The sequence below is a fragment of the Cebus imitator genome, unplaced genomic scaffold (genome assembly GCF_001604975.1).
Source record: "Cebus imitator isolate Cc_AM_T3 unplaced genomic scaffold, Cebus_imitator-1.0 Scaffold365, whole genome shotgun sequence".
Taxonomy (NCBI): Eukaryota; Metazoa; Chordata; class Mammalia; order Primates; family Cebidae; genus Cebus; species Cebus imitator.
Genome location: NW_016107680.1, coordinates 359,534 through 372,916, shown reverse-complemented (window position 1 = coordinate 372,916; position 13,383 = coordinate 359,534). Strand labels below are relative to the sequence as shown.

The following is a 13,383-nucleotide window of genomic DNA, read 5'->3' as shown; positions in this document are numbered from 1 at the left end:
AGCTGCCACCATGGTGTCTGGGTGGCCTCCTGCCTGGAGGCCTGGAGCTCAGGAACAGAAAGTGGGGAGGGAGCAGGACTCCCCCGACCTTCAGGACAGCTGCCTTTACGACAGCCACAGACAGGAACTGGATGGTGGGGTTTCTGCTGAGCTACTTTTACAGACCGAATAGGTGTGGAGCCAGAGGAAACAAAACTTTAGAAAACAACTGTCCTCCCAGCCCCGTGCGCAAATTCTTTTTGGAAACCCAGGCAGGAAGCTGCATCAAGCCCTGAGGCTTCCCAGGAGTCAGAACTCTGGTTTTGGCTCACAGTGACTGAGAAGTGAAGGGTAGCCAACACTGTAGCGTCACAAAGGACATTTTTATTTTATCTCAATGAATGCTTTTTGTTGGAGGAGGGATGAGATTCTAGCACAAAAGTGTCCATTGTTGATGCCTCAGTGAGGCCAGGAAAACCCATGGGTTTGGACCTGCAACCCTGGTGAGTCTTAAATGTGATGACGGTGGCTATGCACCCAGGCAGCTAGCCTCCTCATTGATTGATTGGCTGATTCGTTGATTCATTCATTCATTCATCAAATGTGCTCCCGTGGTGTGCTGGGTACTATTCTAGACTAAAGCAGAAAAACCCCGGCCTGCTTCAGGGGACCAAGTGGACACAGATATGCTCCTGTCCTTTGGAAATAATTCAGAGTATGGAGTGCAGGAAGGAATCAAGAAGGAAGAAAAAGGACAAGAAAAGAAAGATAAAAGCAGGGGGGGAGTGCAAGGGAGGAAGATGCCCGTGTCAGAGCCCAGAGGAATCCAGCACGTGGCTTGGGTGCTTCTGGTTATTGCCATGGTTACCGGCCCTGCTGGCTGCCCCCGAAGCAGAAAGCCCGGTTCTGTTATTCCTGTAACCTTCATAGATGACAGTTCCAAAGCCTCTGTGTGGGTTGACTAAAACCTGCTAGTGAACATCTAGTGCTGAGGAAATGATCCAGAAATTCTCAACATTTGGTTTTCTCTCCAAGACTAGGCATATCTACAAAAAATTCAAACATTTTACACAGAGAGTTGTGGGGATTTCATTGGACCCTGTGATGCATTTATCAAAATATGGTTGCCAATTAGAAAGCAAGTCATGCATGCGGAGAAAGAGGGAAGCCAGAAGGTTGAGGGCCTAGGAATGCCTGGTCCTGGGCATTGCTAGGACAGGCCTTGGGGACGGGGCTGCCACAATAGGATGCCCAAGTCAGCAGGAAGCCTTGAGCCTGTGGGCACTGGATGACCAGTTTCTGGGCAGAGCATGATTATATGCAACAGGGGTTAACTGCCTCTTTGCCATTTTCCCAGGGACCAGCTGTACCCACCCGACCTCCAAGAGAACTCTCCATGCCATGCACAGGACATTGAGTGGACGCTTGTCTCATTTCCCCCAGCATAGAAAGTCATTCCTGGAATGCTGGGGGCCATGGAGAGGCCCTTCCCCTTCCAGCATGGGAAAGCCAGGCTGGTTGGGAAGCAGCTCAACTCAAGCTGCTGCTGTTACGGGTGGCCTCTCCTAGTCCTTCCCTTGTCCCACCTGTACTTCCCCTCATTTTCCATCTGGATATGTGCCACGTTCTCCCAAATCCAGCAACCAACATGCCCGGTCTCACTGAGGGCTTGCATCATCTGAGCTATTTCAGTGTAAATATTGAAAAACAAAAGTATCCTTTTCCACTGATCTCAGCCAAGGCAGTTGAGAATTTTTTAAGAAGATTGCTCAGTAGAGCAAGAAGGAAATTAGAAGAAAAATTCAAAAGCTTAGATGTGGATGAGCTTACAAAGCATAGGCCTCTCTTACAAGCATCTAAATTCTCCTTCCAGGCTGACTTGGGCTCAGGGCATGGGCCCCAGGCTGTGGGAAACCAGACTAAGCTCTTTGCCTTTTAAAGAAAATTTAGTTGGCACCGATTGGACTTCATGTCCTTTCAGAACCTGCTTGTAAAGTTAGAAGAATAGGACTGGGGAAGTTTCCAGGCCATCCTGCTGCTTTGTGGCTGTGCTGTAGTTTTGATTCCCCTGCTCTGAATGAGAGATAGACAGATGGATAAATGAGTGGATGGCTGGCTGGCTGGATGGATGGATAGATAGAGAGATGGATGGATGGATGAATAAACAGACAGATAGATGGATGGATGGATGGATAAACAGATGGATAGATAGATGGAAAGATGGGCAGATGGGCAGATGACAGATGGATGAATGGATAGATGGATGATTTAGATGGGTGGATAGAGGGATAGATGAATAGATAGATGGATAAACAGATGGATAAATGGATAGATGGAGGGATAGATGGATGAATACATGGATAAACAGATGAATGGATAGATGGATGGATAGACAGGTGGATAGAGGGATAACTAAATGGATAGATGGAAAAATAGATAGATGGATGGATAGATAGGTAGGTTGATGGATGCAATGAATGGATTAGATAGAGAAATCAATTCCAGAAACTGAGGGGGCTGGTTTGGAAGAATCAACTAAATCAGTGGTCAGCAAACTGTGGCCCATTGGCCAAACCCAGCCTGCTACTTGTTTTGAAAATAACGGAATACAGACAAGCCCATTCGTTTGTATATTTCCTATGGTTGCTTTCATGCTACAGAGGCAGTGTCGAAAACCAAAAATACTTGTTATCTGACCCTTTATAGAAAAATGTTCTCCAGCTCCTGACCTAAGTGGACATTGCACTTACCACTGTTTGTTGGCTTAGGTGAACAAACAACATTCTACAACAAAAAAAATTTAATGTAATTTCTTATAATAAATACTCCTGGTGTAATGGCTACAGGCCAGCTTTCCTTGAAACTATGAAAACAAACTTTTCAACATCCAGGAAAGCTCTTTGCCCACTTTGTATGCAGATATTCTGTTCAGCTTTGTGAGAACAAGATACAGAATAAGTGTCGACTTGAGTTATGTGCTAACAGTTTGGTAAATTGTCGCTAAACGTTCCCCTACTTTATTATGAGATGTAGGAGCTGCTTCCTCTATCTTCTGCAGCTACCGGTGTATCAGCTAAGGCTGAATGAAGGGATAACTCACTTTCAATTCCCAATACTGGTTATGAGATCCAGTCCAACTGAGTCAGTCCTGGACCTAATGAAATACGTTCGGAGCAATGTATAAATGTTTTATCCTCATTTCAGAGAACCTCAGCTCCACCTGCAAAAGAGTCAGGAACCTGCAGTTCTTTAGAGAGACCTTCCCAGACCTTATTTATTTAAGACCTTCCCATTTTCTCCATAGCAATTATTAATAATTAAATCTAAAATATTCTTACTCCTTTTATGTCATAACTTGGCTCTGGAGTCACCCTTGTTGTTAGACAGAGTTGGGTAAGGACATGTAGATAGTACATTTTCTTAGTTCTTGCAGGTGTGACAATATCTCTTTGTTGCTTGCTCACGTAAGTAACAAAATTGGCTTGCTGTAGAATTCATGAGTCATGCTTACTATGCTTCAAAATACAGACATAGCTCCATTGTCTTCTGGTAATTGCCACACTAACTTTGCATTTTTCTCTACACGTAAGTTAAAAAACTTTTTTGATGATTTGTTCAGGAAATTCAAGCATTTCTGGAGGAAACAGTCCTGTTTTGGATTCTAATTTTCCGTGGCAGAGGGTGGACACTTTCAGACGCTGGTGTTGGTTTCTGGAAACTGCAGTTACATTTCTGACTGTTGTTTGCCTTCAGTTACTCTGGTTTCTTTTTCAGAAATGCTAATCTGGTCCACAGGACAGCTTGGCATTCTCTGCCATCTTCTTTCTCCCCGCTGTCATCTCTGTTCCTGTTTCCCTGCGTTGTGGGGACTCTCAGGTTTGCTTTCGGCATCACGGTTCTGTTTTCTGCAACTGCAGCTCTGCCTCCGCTGCCTGCAATGAAGTTTCGGTTTTGCTATGGGGTTGTGAGCCTCTCTGACCACCTTCCGTAGCCTTCTGCCATGCTGCTCACGCCAGAAACCCAAATCACACCTGATGCTTGCTGCCCCTCATGCCTTCCTCTCGTCCATCTGTGGCTGAGGTTGCTTCAACCTCCAGAGTATTTCTCCCAAGGACACTTTGTCTCCGTCCTGACTCCCATCACTTCCGTTCATGGGGCCACCATCTCACCTCCTTTTTGCCTCCCCACTGCTCCTCCGAGTCTGTTCTCTATGCAGTAGTTGGAGTAATTGATGCCTACACACACATTTAAACACGTGTATGTACAGTTGACCCTTGAACAACATGGGTTTAAACTTACACATGGAGGTTCTTCCGCCTCCACCACCCCTTCTCCTCCTACTCCTTAAATTTTCTCCATAACATTTTCTTTTCTCTGGCTTACTTTATTGTAAGAATACAGTATATAATGCACATAACACACAAACTGTGAGTTAATCAGCTTTCCATCAACACTAGGCTCAATAGTACTTGAAGCTTTCAGTCAACAAGAGTTACGTTTAGGGAAGTCAAAAGTTATGGGTGAATTTTCAGCTGCTGGGTGGGGTTGGCACCTGTTCAAGGGTCAACCGTGTGCATGTGTATGTGTGTATAGATGTATACATGTGCATATACACATGCACACATGTATACATTGAATGCACACACACACTTTCAGTAGCTTTGTTTTGTACTAAGAATTCAAAGCGCTTTCCCAGCTGTGAAGCTACTGCATGAGCTGACACTGCCTATGTCTCCAAATTCAGCTGTGCCATTTACCAGGCACATGGGTTTTTTTCAGTTCTTCAGGCAGGAGGAGCTCTTTGACACCTTAAAGCAATTTGTTTCCTCTGCCAGGAATATGCATTACTTTCTTTCCATATCTGGCTCAGATGAAATACCACAGAAGCCTTTCCTGCCTACTTTATCTAAGTAGGTGCTACCTGCCCCTGATTAGCCCCTTGTTTGATTTATTAATAGCAATTATGGTTACAAATTATTTATTTATTAGCGCATCGTCTGTGAACCTCACCGAAGTGTAAACTGCCTCAAAGGTGACATCTTGTTCGTTCTACCCATCTCTGGATTCTCCACCGCTAGTAATCTCGGCTCACTGCAACCTCCACCTCCCAGGTTCAAGCGATTCTTGTGCCTCAGCCTCTCAAGTAGTTGTGATTACAGGCGTGCACCACCACGCGCAGCTAATTTTTATAGTTTTAGTAGAGATGGCGTTTCATCATTTTGGCCAGGCTGGTCTTGAACTCCTGACCTTAAGTGATTCTCCTGCCTCGACCTCCCAAAGTGCTGGGGTTACAGATGTGAGCCACTGGGCCTGGTCTTCATAATAGGTTTTTAATAAATATTTGTTAAAAGCATTGGTTCATCACATATTAGTAATTTTCATCTTATACACTGTATATAACTTGTTTTTAGTATTATGTACATTTCATTGGCTTAAAGTCTCTAAAACAACTTTTTAGACTTATTTCTATAATTAAATCGAAACTATTCTTACTGATTCCTTTTATGTCATAACTTTGTTCTGGCTGTTCCTTATATTATTATTTACTATGGTTATTCCTTATCATGTTTTGTTTGTTTCATACAGGTTCTATCTTTTGATATCCTATAGAGGATTCCAATGTGTTGAAGCTCTTCAGTCCTCCTGAGGGAATGTGTTCTCTTTCCGGGTCCACAAGGGGGCGTAGTTTTAAGACCAAGAACTTCCCAGCACCCATGCCCCACTCCCATGCCTCTCCATCCGGGAGATTTAACGGTTTCTGTTTTAATTTTCGCGGGTCAAAAGTCAATCACTCCAGCGGAAGTTCTAAGGAACTACTTTCATTGGCCAGAGGGCTTAGAGAGGGAGGGAATTCCTCCCCGGTTAAAAGCCCCTTTCCTCCACACCCCTTTGGACTCCATGTTTGGACCCCCTTCCAGGAGCGCTCTTTTCGTGGAAGCTGGATTGCCCGTCTGGGGTTCCTTTCCACACACTGTCTCGTGGAAACTTTCTCTCTTCCTCTCCCTTTGCTCTTTCTTTACCTAAATAAATCACTTTTCTGCAAAAACTTTGTGAGTGTGGTATTCAGGAGCACCCTGCGCCGTGGGCTCCTCTCCCATTCTTGAGAGAATGATACACGAAGAACCTGGAGAAACGCCCTCTCAGGGGAGCTGAGGGCTCCCCTGAACCTTCAAACCCAACACTCCTATAGATTATTTTTAGAGTCTTCTGAAGTCTTCTAAATCATCAAGATGAAATCTCTTTCCTATTTTCTGTAGCTTTAAAAAATTATCCGCCCCTCACCCCATAGAGTTTTTCCTCCCTTATTTACTCATCCTTAAAGGAAGTGACGTCTGTAAAGCGCCAGGGCTTGTTCAGAGCGAGGGTGAGCTGATTGTCGCCGTCTGGTCCTCGTGTGTGGAGCCCTGTCCTGGTGCTCGGTGGAGGACACTGGGCAGTGCTCCTGCCCAGCCTGCTCCTGATTCCTCAGACAGTTGCCTACGGAAGCTTGATTTCCCCAGACTTCTAACTTCTGCCTTACCTGATTGTTCTCTGGTACTGTATCCTGAGGCCAAGGACGGCATGAGAAGCTTCAGTGTCTAACATGCTGCTCTGCGAGTTTCTTTCCTCCTCTTCTCTCACTAAGACAGCTTTACGCGTGTGCGCTGCTTTTCCTAAAATGTGATGAGCCACCAGCAGTTTCTTCTACTTTCTGCACAGGTGGATTTTGTTTCCTTGCTTTTTAAGCTTCTGTCTGAATGAATCTAGATTAAAAGAGGGATGGGATGAGTGGTGGATAGCACTAAGAGTAACTGCACAGCACAAAGAGTGACTCCCGTGTGATTTTCTGGTAGTTTCTGAGTTCAGATTCTGGGTCCTGGGAGGAGAGAGCTGACGGCAGTGTGGTGAGAAATTCTTCCAGTCTTTTTTAGATGCTTTCACTTTTCTGAAGTAAAGCCTGAATATGCCATTAAGAGCAGCTGTGGTAGGTTTTCCTTCCACACAGTTCTATCTGCCATGTAGTTAATGAAACATCTTTCCATATTTTCCGTGTGGTTACTAGTTTTGGGGATGGTGTGAGTTTAGTTTAGTTTTGTTTTGTTTTCTTCTGGAGGCTGAAAAAAGTTGCATTTTAGGGTTGCTGATAAGGGTTGCTAATTAAAACCCAATTTTTAAAATATGAGACACTGGGAGAATTTTCCCCAATATAGCATAAATAATGGCCATTAAATATGTGCTTTTCCCACCGTTAGCTCTATACTAGGAATTAGCACTAAAAATAATAGAAGAGAGATTTTATATATACATATTTGGTAGAGACTAAAGAATTTTTTCATCTTAGCTATAATGGACTCTTACTCTGGCTTTCTTTCCCAATTAAGCTGGGAACAACAGCTATTGTCTGTCTCTCTTCAATTTTAATCTACATTTTCTTTTTTATTTTCAGCTATATGTTAACAGATACTGGCTAGGGAAACATGAAAATTAAATAACTTGAGTGGGTCAATAAAAAGATTCTGTTTCTTTCGGGGTTTTTAAGGACTATAATGAATAAAACAGAACCAGAGAAGTTACAAAGCATGTGTTTATCACTCAGCAACAGAGAATTTTAAATCAGTACTTTAAATCATTATTATACAAAAATACATTTAGTATATTATTGTACATATAAATATATATTTAATAGGTGTTTTAAATATAATTTGAGTTTTCAAGCATGTATTTATCACTCAACAGCAGAATTTTAAATATGTAATAACGATTATATATACATACAATATATATTATATAGTTAAAATTTAAACATATACTACATATAATTTTACATTAAAACATATTAAATATGTTTTATAGTCTACTTACATGGCATATATTAAATATATGCTGCATAGGTTTAAAATATATTTAAAATTCCGTTGCTGATAAACCCCTTTTTTAACTTGTATTTTTGTTTTAAATATACATACATATATGCATTATGTATTATACGTATATATGTGTCACACATGTATGGGTGTATTTCTCCATTGTACTGTATTTTCTTTTAAAACAATAATCTAGGGATAGAAATTGAGAGCTTTAGCTCCTAGTGAGTACAAACTGTAGACTGTAGGTTGGCACAGAATCTGAATGGGAGCCAGTGGATTGGGTGAATAAATCCTTGCAACAAGCCCTTTGATGGTCTAAAGCTAAACACATTTCAGCTGAAAGTCCGGCAGGGATTAGGACGGTATTTTCTGTATTTTGAAAATAGCGCTCCCCCTTGTGGCCATTCCCATGCTGACTTCTAAAGTTGAATTCTGAGAAGTCTTCCGGTTTTAAGAGGAGCGTCTCTCCCAGTTTTTCTTTCTGCTTTTATATTGTAGCCCTGTCTTTGAGGTGGATTTCAGTCTCCACTCACCCCCTCCGTGAAGAAGCATTGTTTATTGTTATGAGACATTGATGATGTTGACAGACCCTGCCTGCAGGGTCTGTGATCAGGCAGAAGGGTGATGGGTCCGGACTCGTTTCTGCTGCGTTTGACGTTTCTGCTGCGTTTGACATCATCCCAGGGTCGGAGGCTAGTCGTGGGGAGGTCAGCAGGCTAAGACTCCCAGGACACCAGGTTTGGGTCCTGGCTGTATCATTAAATGGTATTGTTATTTCCCGTGCAGGGCTCAAAGCTGTTATTTATGTAGACAGAGGCCTCAAAGATGATTACTCTCCAGGACAACTTCCCGTTCTGAGAGACTAGCTCTAGAGTATTTGGGAAGGGGGTATGTTAGACCCTGGCTTCATTTTTCCTGGGGGCTTATTCCACATGCCTGGCTTGCTGTGAGTTCAATCATGTGGTGCCTGGGAGCCTAGTGAGAAGAAAACCCAAGCACAAATCCACTTGGAGAACTCTAGCAGCATTTCAGCGAGGAGGTACCATGTCCTCTACATAGGGGCTCGCGGGATGACCGTTTGTACTGGTGGAAGGGTTTTTGGAAGAGATCCCCAAGGGACACACATTCCTTAAAATGTGACAAGCACAATGAGGGACTCCATTTTAAATCTCTAAAACTAACAAAGATTAAATTACGCTCAATGCATGCAAGGTTTGGTTAGATGGGCACGTTGATGGGGTTGAAACAGGTTGATTTTTGTGTAGGCAGTTTGGAAATATGAAGAAGTTTGAAAATGTCGGTTACTTTTGTCTTGGAATTTCAATCCCAGAGGTAGTATGTGAGCAAAGATGACTATACAAAGTCATTCACTCTGGCTTCCAGTCTGTTGTTAGAAAACCAGAAACAACCGAAATATTTAGCTTTAGGGAAGAGGTTTAAGATGGTGGTAACCAAGGGTCACATTTTTTGTCTTGCCATGGATGGAGCCTTTCTTCAGGGGAACTATTACGTGAAACACTACTGATGTACAAAGGGATTGATTCAAATTGGGTGGTGGTTGGGCGAGAGGGCGGTTTCTGCTGTGGCATTGCACCCAGACTGCATGACCGGGCCAGTCCTCCGCCTCCCCTGTGGCAGCTCATGAGGCACTTCCATGGCAAACATACCCCACGGCATAGCTGGAACGTCCTGCCTCAGACAGCTGTGGGATGTTAGTATCAGCCTGTCCTTCTGACTGATGGAATTATGCACACGTCTCTCCCCAGTTCTTCTTACTTTTCTGTACTTGCCAAATTTTTCATTATGAACATATTACTTATTGCACTAAAATATCTAAGATATTAAAAATGATGCCAGTTTCCATTATTTTAGAATTAGAAGTAGAATTGTCATAGAAACCACAAACCTTGGGTCAGCCTGGCCAACACATTCTTTCCTTTTTGGCAGCTATTCAGGCTCGTGGAAAAACTGATGAAATAGCGATTGGAAGAATATAAAAACCACTGATAATCCTACCACCTAGAGAAACCTACTGTTAGTATTTTGAGTGTATTTCCTTCCAGCTTTTTTTCTATATATGTGTATGTATGTATAATATGTACTGATAAGTTACTATACGTTAATAAAATACTATATATAATAAATACGTTATATATATCTTACATGAAACACATTTTACTTATTGTATTATAAACACAGTTTTGTATCCTGTTTTTTGTAAACATTATATTGTATATTCCCTAGATATTACCATTTAAAACATGCCTTTTTCTTTTTCTTTTTTTTTTTTTTTTTTGAAACGGAGTCGCGCACTGACGCCTGGGCTGGAGTGCAGTGGCGTGATCTCAGCTCACTGCAACCTCCGTCTCCCTGGGTTCAAGTGATTCTCCTTGCCTCAGCCTCCCAAGCAGCTGGGATTACAGGCGACTGCCACCAAGCCTGGCTAATTTGTTTTTTTTTTGTTTTGTTTTGTATTTTTAGTAGAGACGGGGTTTTACTATGTTGGCCAGGCTGGTCTCAAACTCCTGCCTTCGTGATCAGCCCGCCTCGGCCTCCCAAAGTGCTGGGGTTACAGGTGTGAGCCACCACGCCTGTCCAAAAACATGACATTTAATGGCTTCCTAATATGCAAATCTATTGACAAACATCATTTTATAACCAATATTTCTGCTATAACAGATAGCACTGATATGAACATACCTGTACATAAATCTTGTCTATATTTGTACTTTTGAAAGTCGCAGTTTCCAAGAACCTATTCGTGAGGTTAGGTAAGGACTTACTGTACTTGGAAAAAAAAAAAACCTCCCCAAAAGTAGGTGAGCAAGAGACTTTCACTGTTGTAGTCATTTGATTGATTAGATATGTAAAATATGGCTTGTTCATCTATTTAGACAATAGTTATAAATATACCAAATTAATTTACATTCAAATGTTTTTCATTTGTTTCAAATTGAGCTGTGATCTGTGGAATGTCAAGGCATCTTTTTGCTTTTACCGGGTTGTTACGGCCCATCAATATTATGTTATTAATTAAAGAATAACAGGTTCACAGCTGTAATCCCAGCACTTTGGGAGGCTGAGGCGGGCGGATCACTTGAGGACATGAGCTGGAGACCAGCCTGGCCAACATCGTAAAACCCCGTCTCTACTAAAAGCACAAAATTTAGCCACGCGTAGTGGCCTATGTGTGTAATTGCAGCTACTTGGGAGGCTGAGGCACGAGAATCACTTGAACCTGGGAAGCAGACGCTGCCGTGAACTGAGATGGTGCCACTGCACTCCAGCCCCGGTGACAGAGCAAGACTCCGTCTGAAAAAACAAAAGTAACTGGTCCTAAGTTGTCTGTTAGCAGCTGTAGTCAAGTGAAGACTGAAAACATTCCATTTTGGAGGAAGAATTAAGGCAAAAGCAAGCAAGCAAACACCCCCGCCCCCACCATCCACCCGAAAGGCACACAATCTTTTGCTTCACAGCATTTTTGTGTAAGGCATTGTGTTTTCAGAATCCTCCTCAGAATCTTGCCTCTCCTGCTGCTTTGTGTTAATGAAGGCAGACTTGTGCAAGCGAATGCTCTGTGCAGGTGGAGCTGGGCCCTTTCCTCTTACACACTGGGGCACTTCCTTCTGGCCTCACCAGCCCGTGTGTTTTACAACTTGCAGGAGAGTATTACTACATCTGAGCACTCAGAAATTCGATGCCGATACCGAGTATTGATTCACATAAAAATCTACATATTGATGGTTTTTTGGGAGCTACTCGCAGTCGGCTGCGGTGCGCTCCATGACATCTGGAGGTGGTGTTCCTACTGATGATGAGCAGGCGACTGGGTTGGAGAGGGAGGTCATGTTGACTGCAAGAAAGGCACTGGACCCATACAATGTACTGCATCCAAAGGGAGCTTCAGGCACTAAGGAAGACCCTAATTTAGTCACCTCATCACCAACAAGAGAGTAGTGGGCTGCATCTGTGAAGAGGACAGCAGTACCGTCATCCGGTTTTGGTCGCACAAAGGCGAGGCCCAGCGACGCCCCAGCTGTGAGCCTGTTATAAGCTGGTGCCCCACCAGCTGACACACCGAGCACCTGCACTGAGTTACTCAAAATATGCTGTAAAGCTTCTTTCCAATAAAGTCTAGCCTTAAAAAAGTCTTAGTGCCTTTGCCCAGGACTTCTGAAAGTCGCAGTTTCCAAAAACCTATTCATGAGGTTGGGTCAGGACTTACTGTACTTGGAAAAAAAAAAAAAAAAACCTCCCCAAAAGTAGGTGAGCAAGAGACTTTCACTCATGGACCATATCTGTCCACAACACAGAAAGGGCCTGCGCGACCAAAAGCTGTTGAATTAAAAATCATCTTGGCATGTAAAGGTGACTAGCATTATGGAAATAGTGTACGTTGCCATTATTATTATTGTTACCTTTTTTTTTTTGAGTCAGGGTCTCTGTCACACAGGCTGAGTGGGCCTTCATGTCTAGAGACTACAGCCTTGAAATGACTGTTTTGGATGTGGGTCTGTGAGTTCTTGCATACGGACGTTCTACAAGCCACAAAGCCATCCTCGTGTCTGCAGGTGAAAGGTTAATACCCAGGGAAGGCGAAAATCTCCTTTAAAATTGCTAGCGAAAGGTGGTCTAGACCAGAGGAATAAAGAGTTAGGCTTATGTAGCAGCCTGGGTTTCCATAGAAACAAGATGCAGCGGTGTCCGACGCATGATGAAACTTTTCCACACTGGTTTTAAGCCTGGAAGGAGGCTGGGAGAGGGTACTTACTCCCCGTGCGGGCACACTGCGAATTTGGACAGCAAAGTCCTCCAGAAAGTCTCAGGCAAAGCAAACGGCAGTGACTCCCCTCCCGACACACACACAATCGTGTATGAACCCCCGCTGCAGCCTCGCAGGCCAAACTAGAGTGGCACATACGCCACGTAGTCTCGCTTGGGGGACAAAGGTATCGTAACTCATCCTGGAAACACGTCACCCTTAAGAAACCCCTCAGAAGCACAGGGGTAGTCATTTGGGGTCTTTGGGGTGTAATGAAATACAGCATCACATTTTGCAGCTCAAAGCCTCCTATGAAGTGTGATGCCGCCTGGGTAGGAGGGCCCGGCCTGCAGCCTTCAGCGAGCAGCAGCAGGAAGCCGCAGCCCTGAATCAGGGCCTTTGTTCTGCTCACACTGTCCTCGGGCAGTATGCGTGTGTCCCTAGGAGCCCACAGTGGTGGCCTCCTAGGTGCAGCGGGAGTTGGGCGTGGAAGGCGGGCTGGGGGCAGCTGGGGACAGCACTCACTGTTCTGCCCCTGCTCCTCCACACAGCAGCGAGGACTGGGCTTCCATCCAGTGAAAGGGCTGGAAGCAGCCAGTCTTGATTGGTTGGTTGGTTTGAAATGTATCCATTATTTAATTAGGTTCTTTGCAAGAAATTGAGAACTGCAGTTAGTGAGGATAAATTGTGTTTCTGAGTGAGAACACAGCATGAAGGTAGCCCTAGAGCTAAGGGCTAACTGGTTTGAGGCAGAATTTGCGAGTCCACAGCTTTCTGATCTGCCTTGTGCTGCTG

At 43.7% G+C, this 13,383-nt stretch overlaps 1 pseudogene; it reads left to right on the top strand.

Moving 5' to 3' along the window:
* The first annotated feature begins 11,567 nt into the window (after nt 1-11,567).
* Nucleotides 11,568-13,071, top strand: LOC108288098 (annotated as a pseudogene).
* Nucleotides 13,072-13,383: the final 312 nt, after the last annotated feature.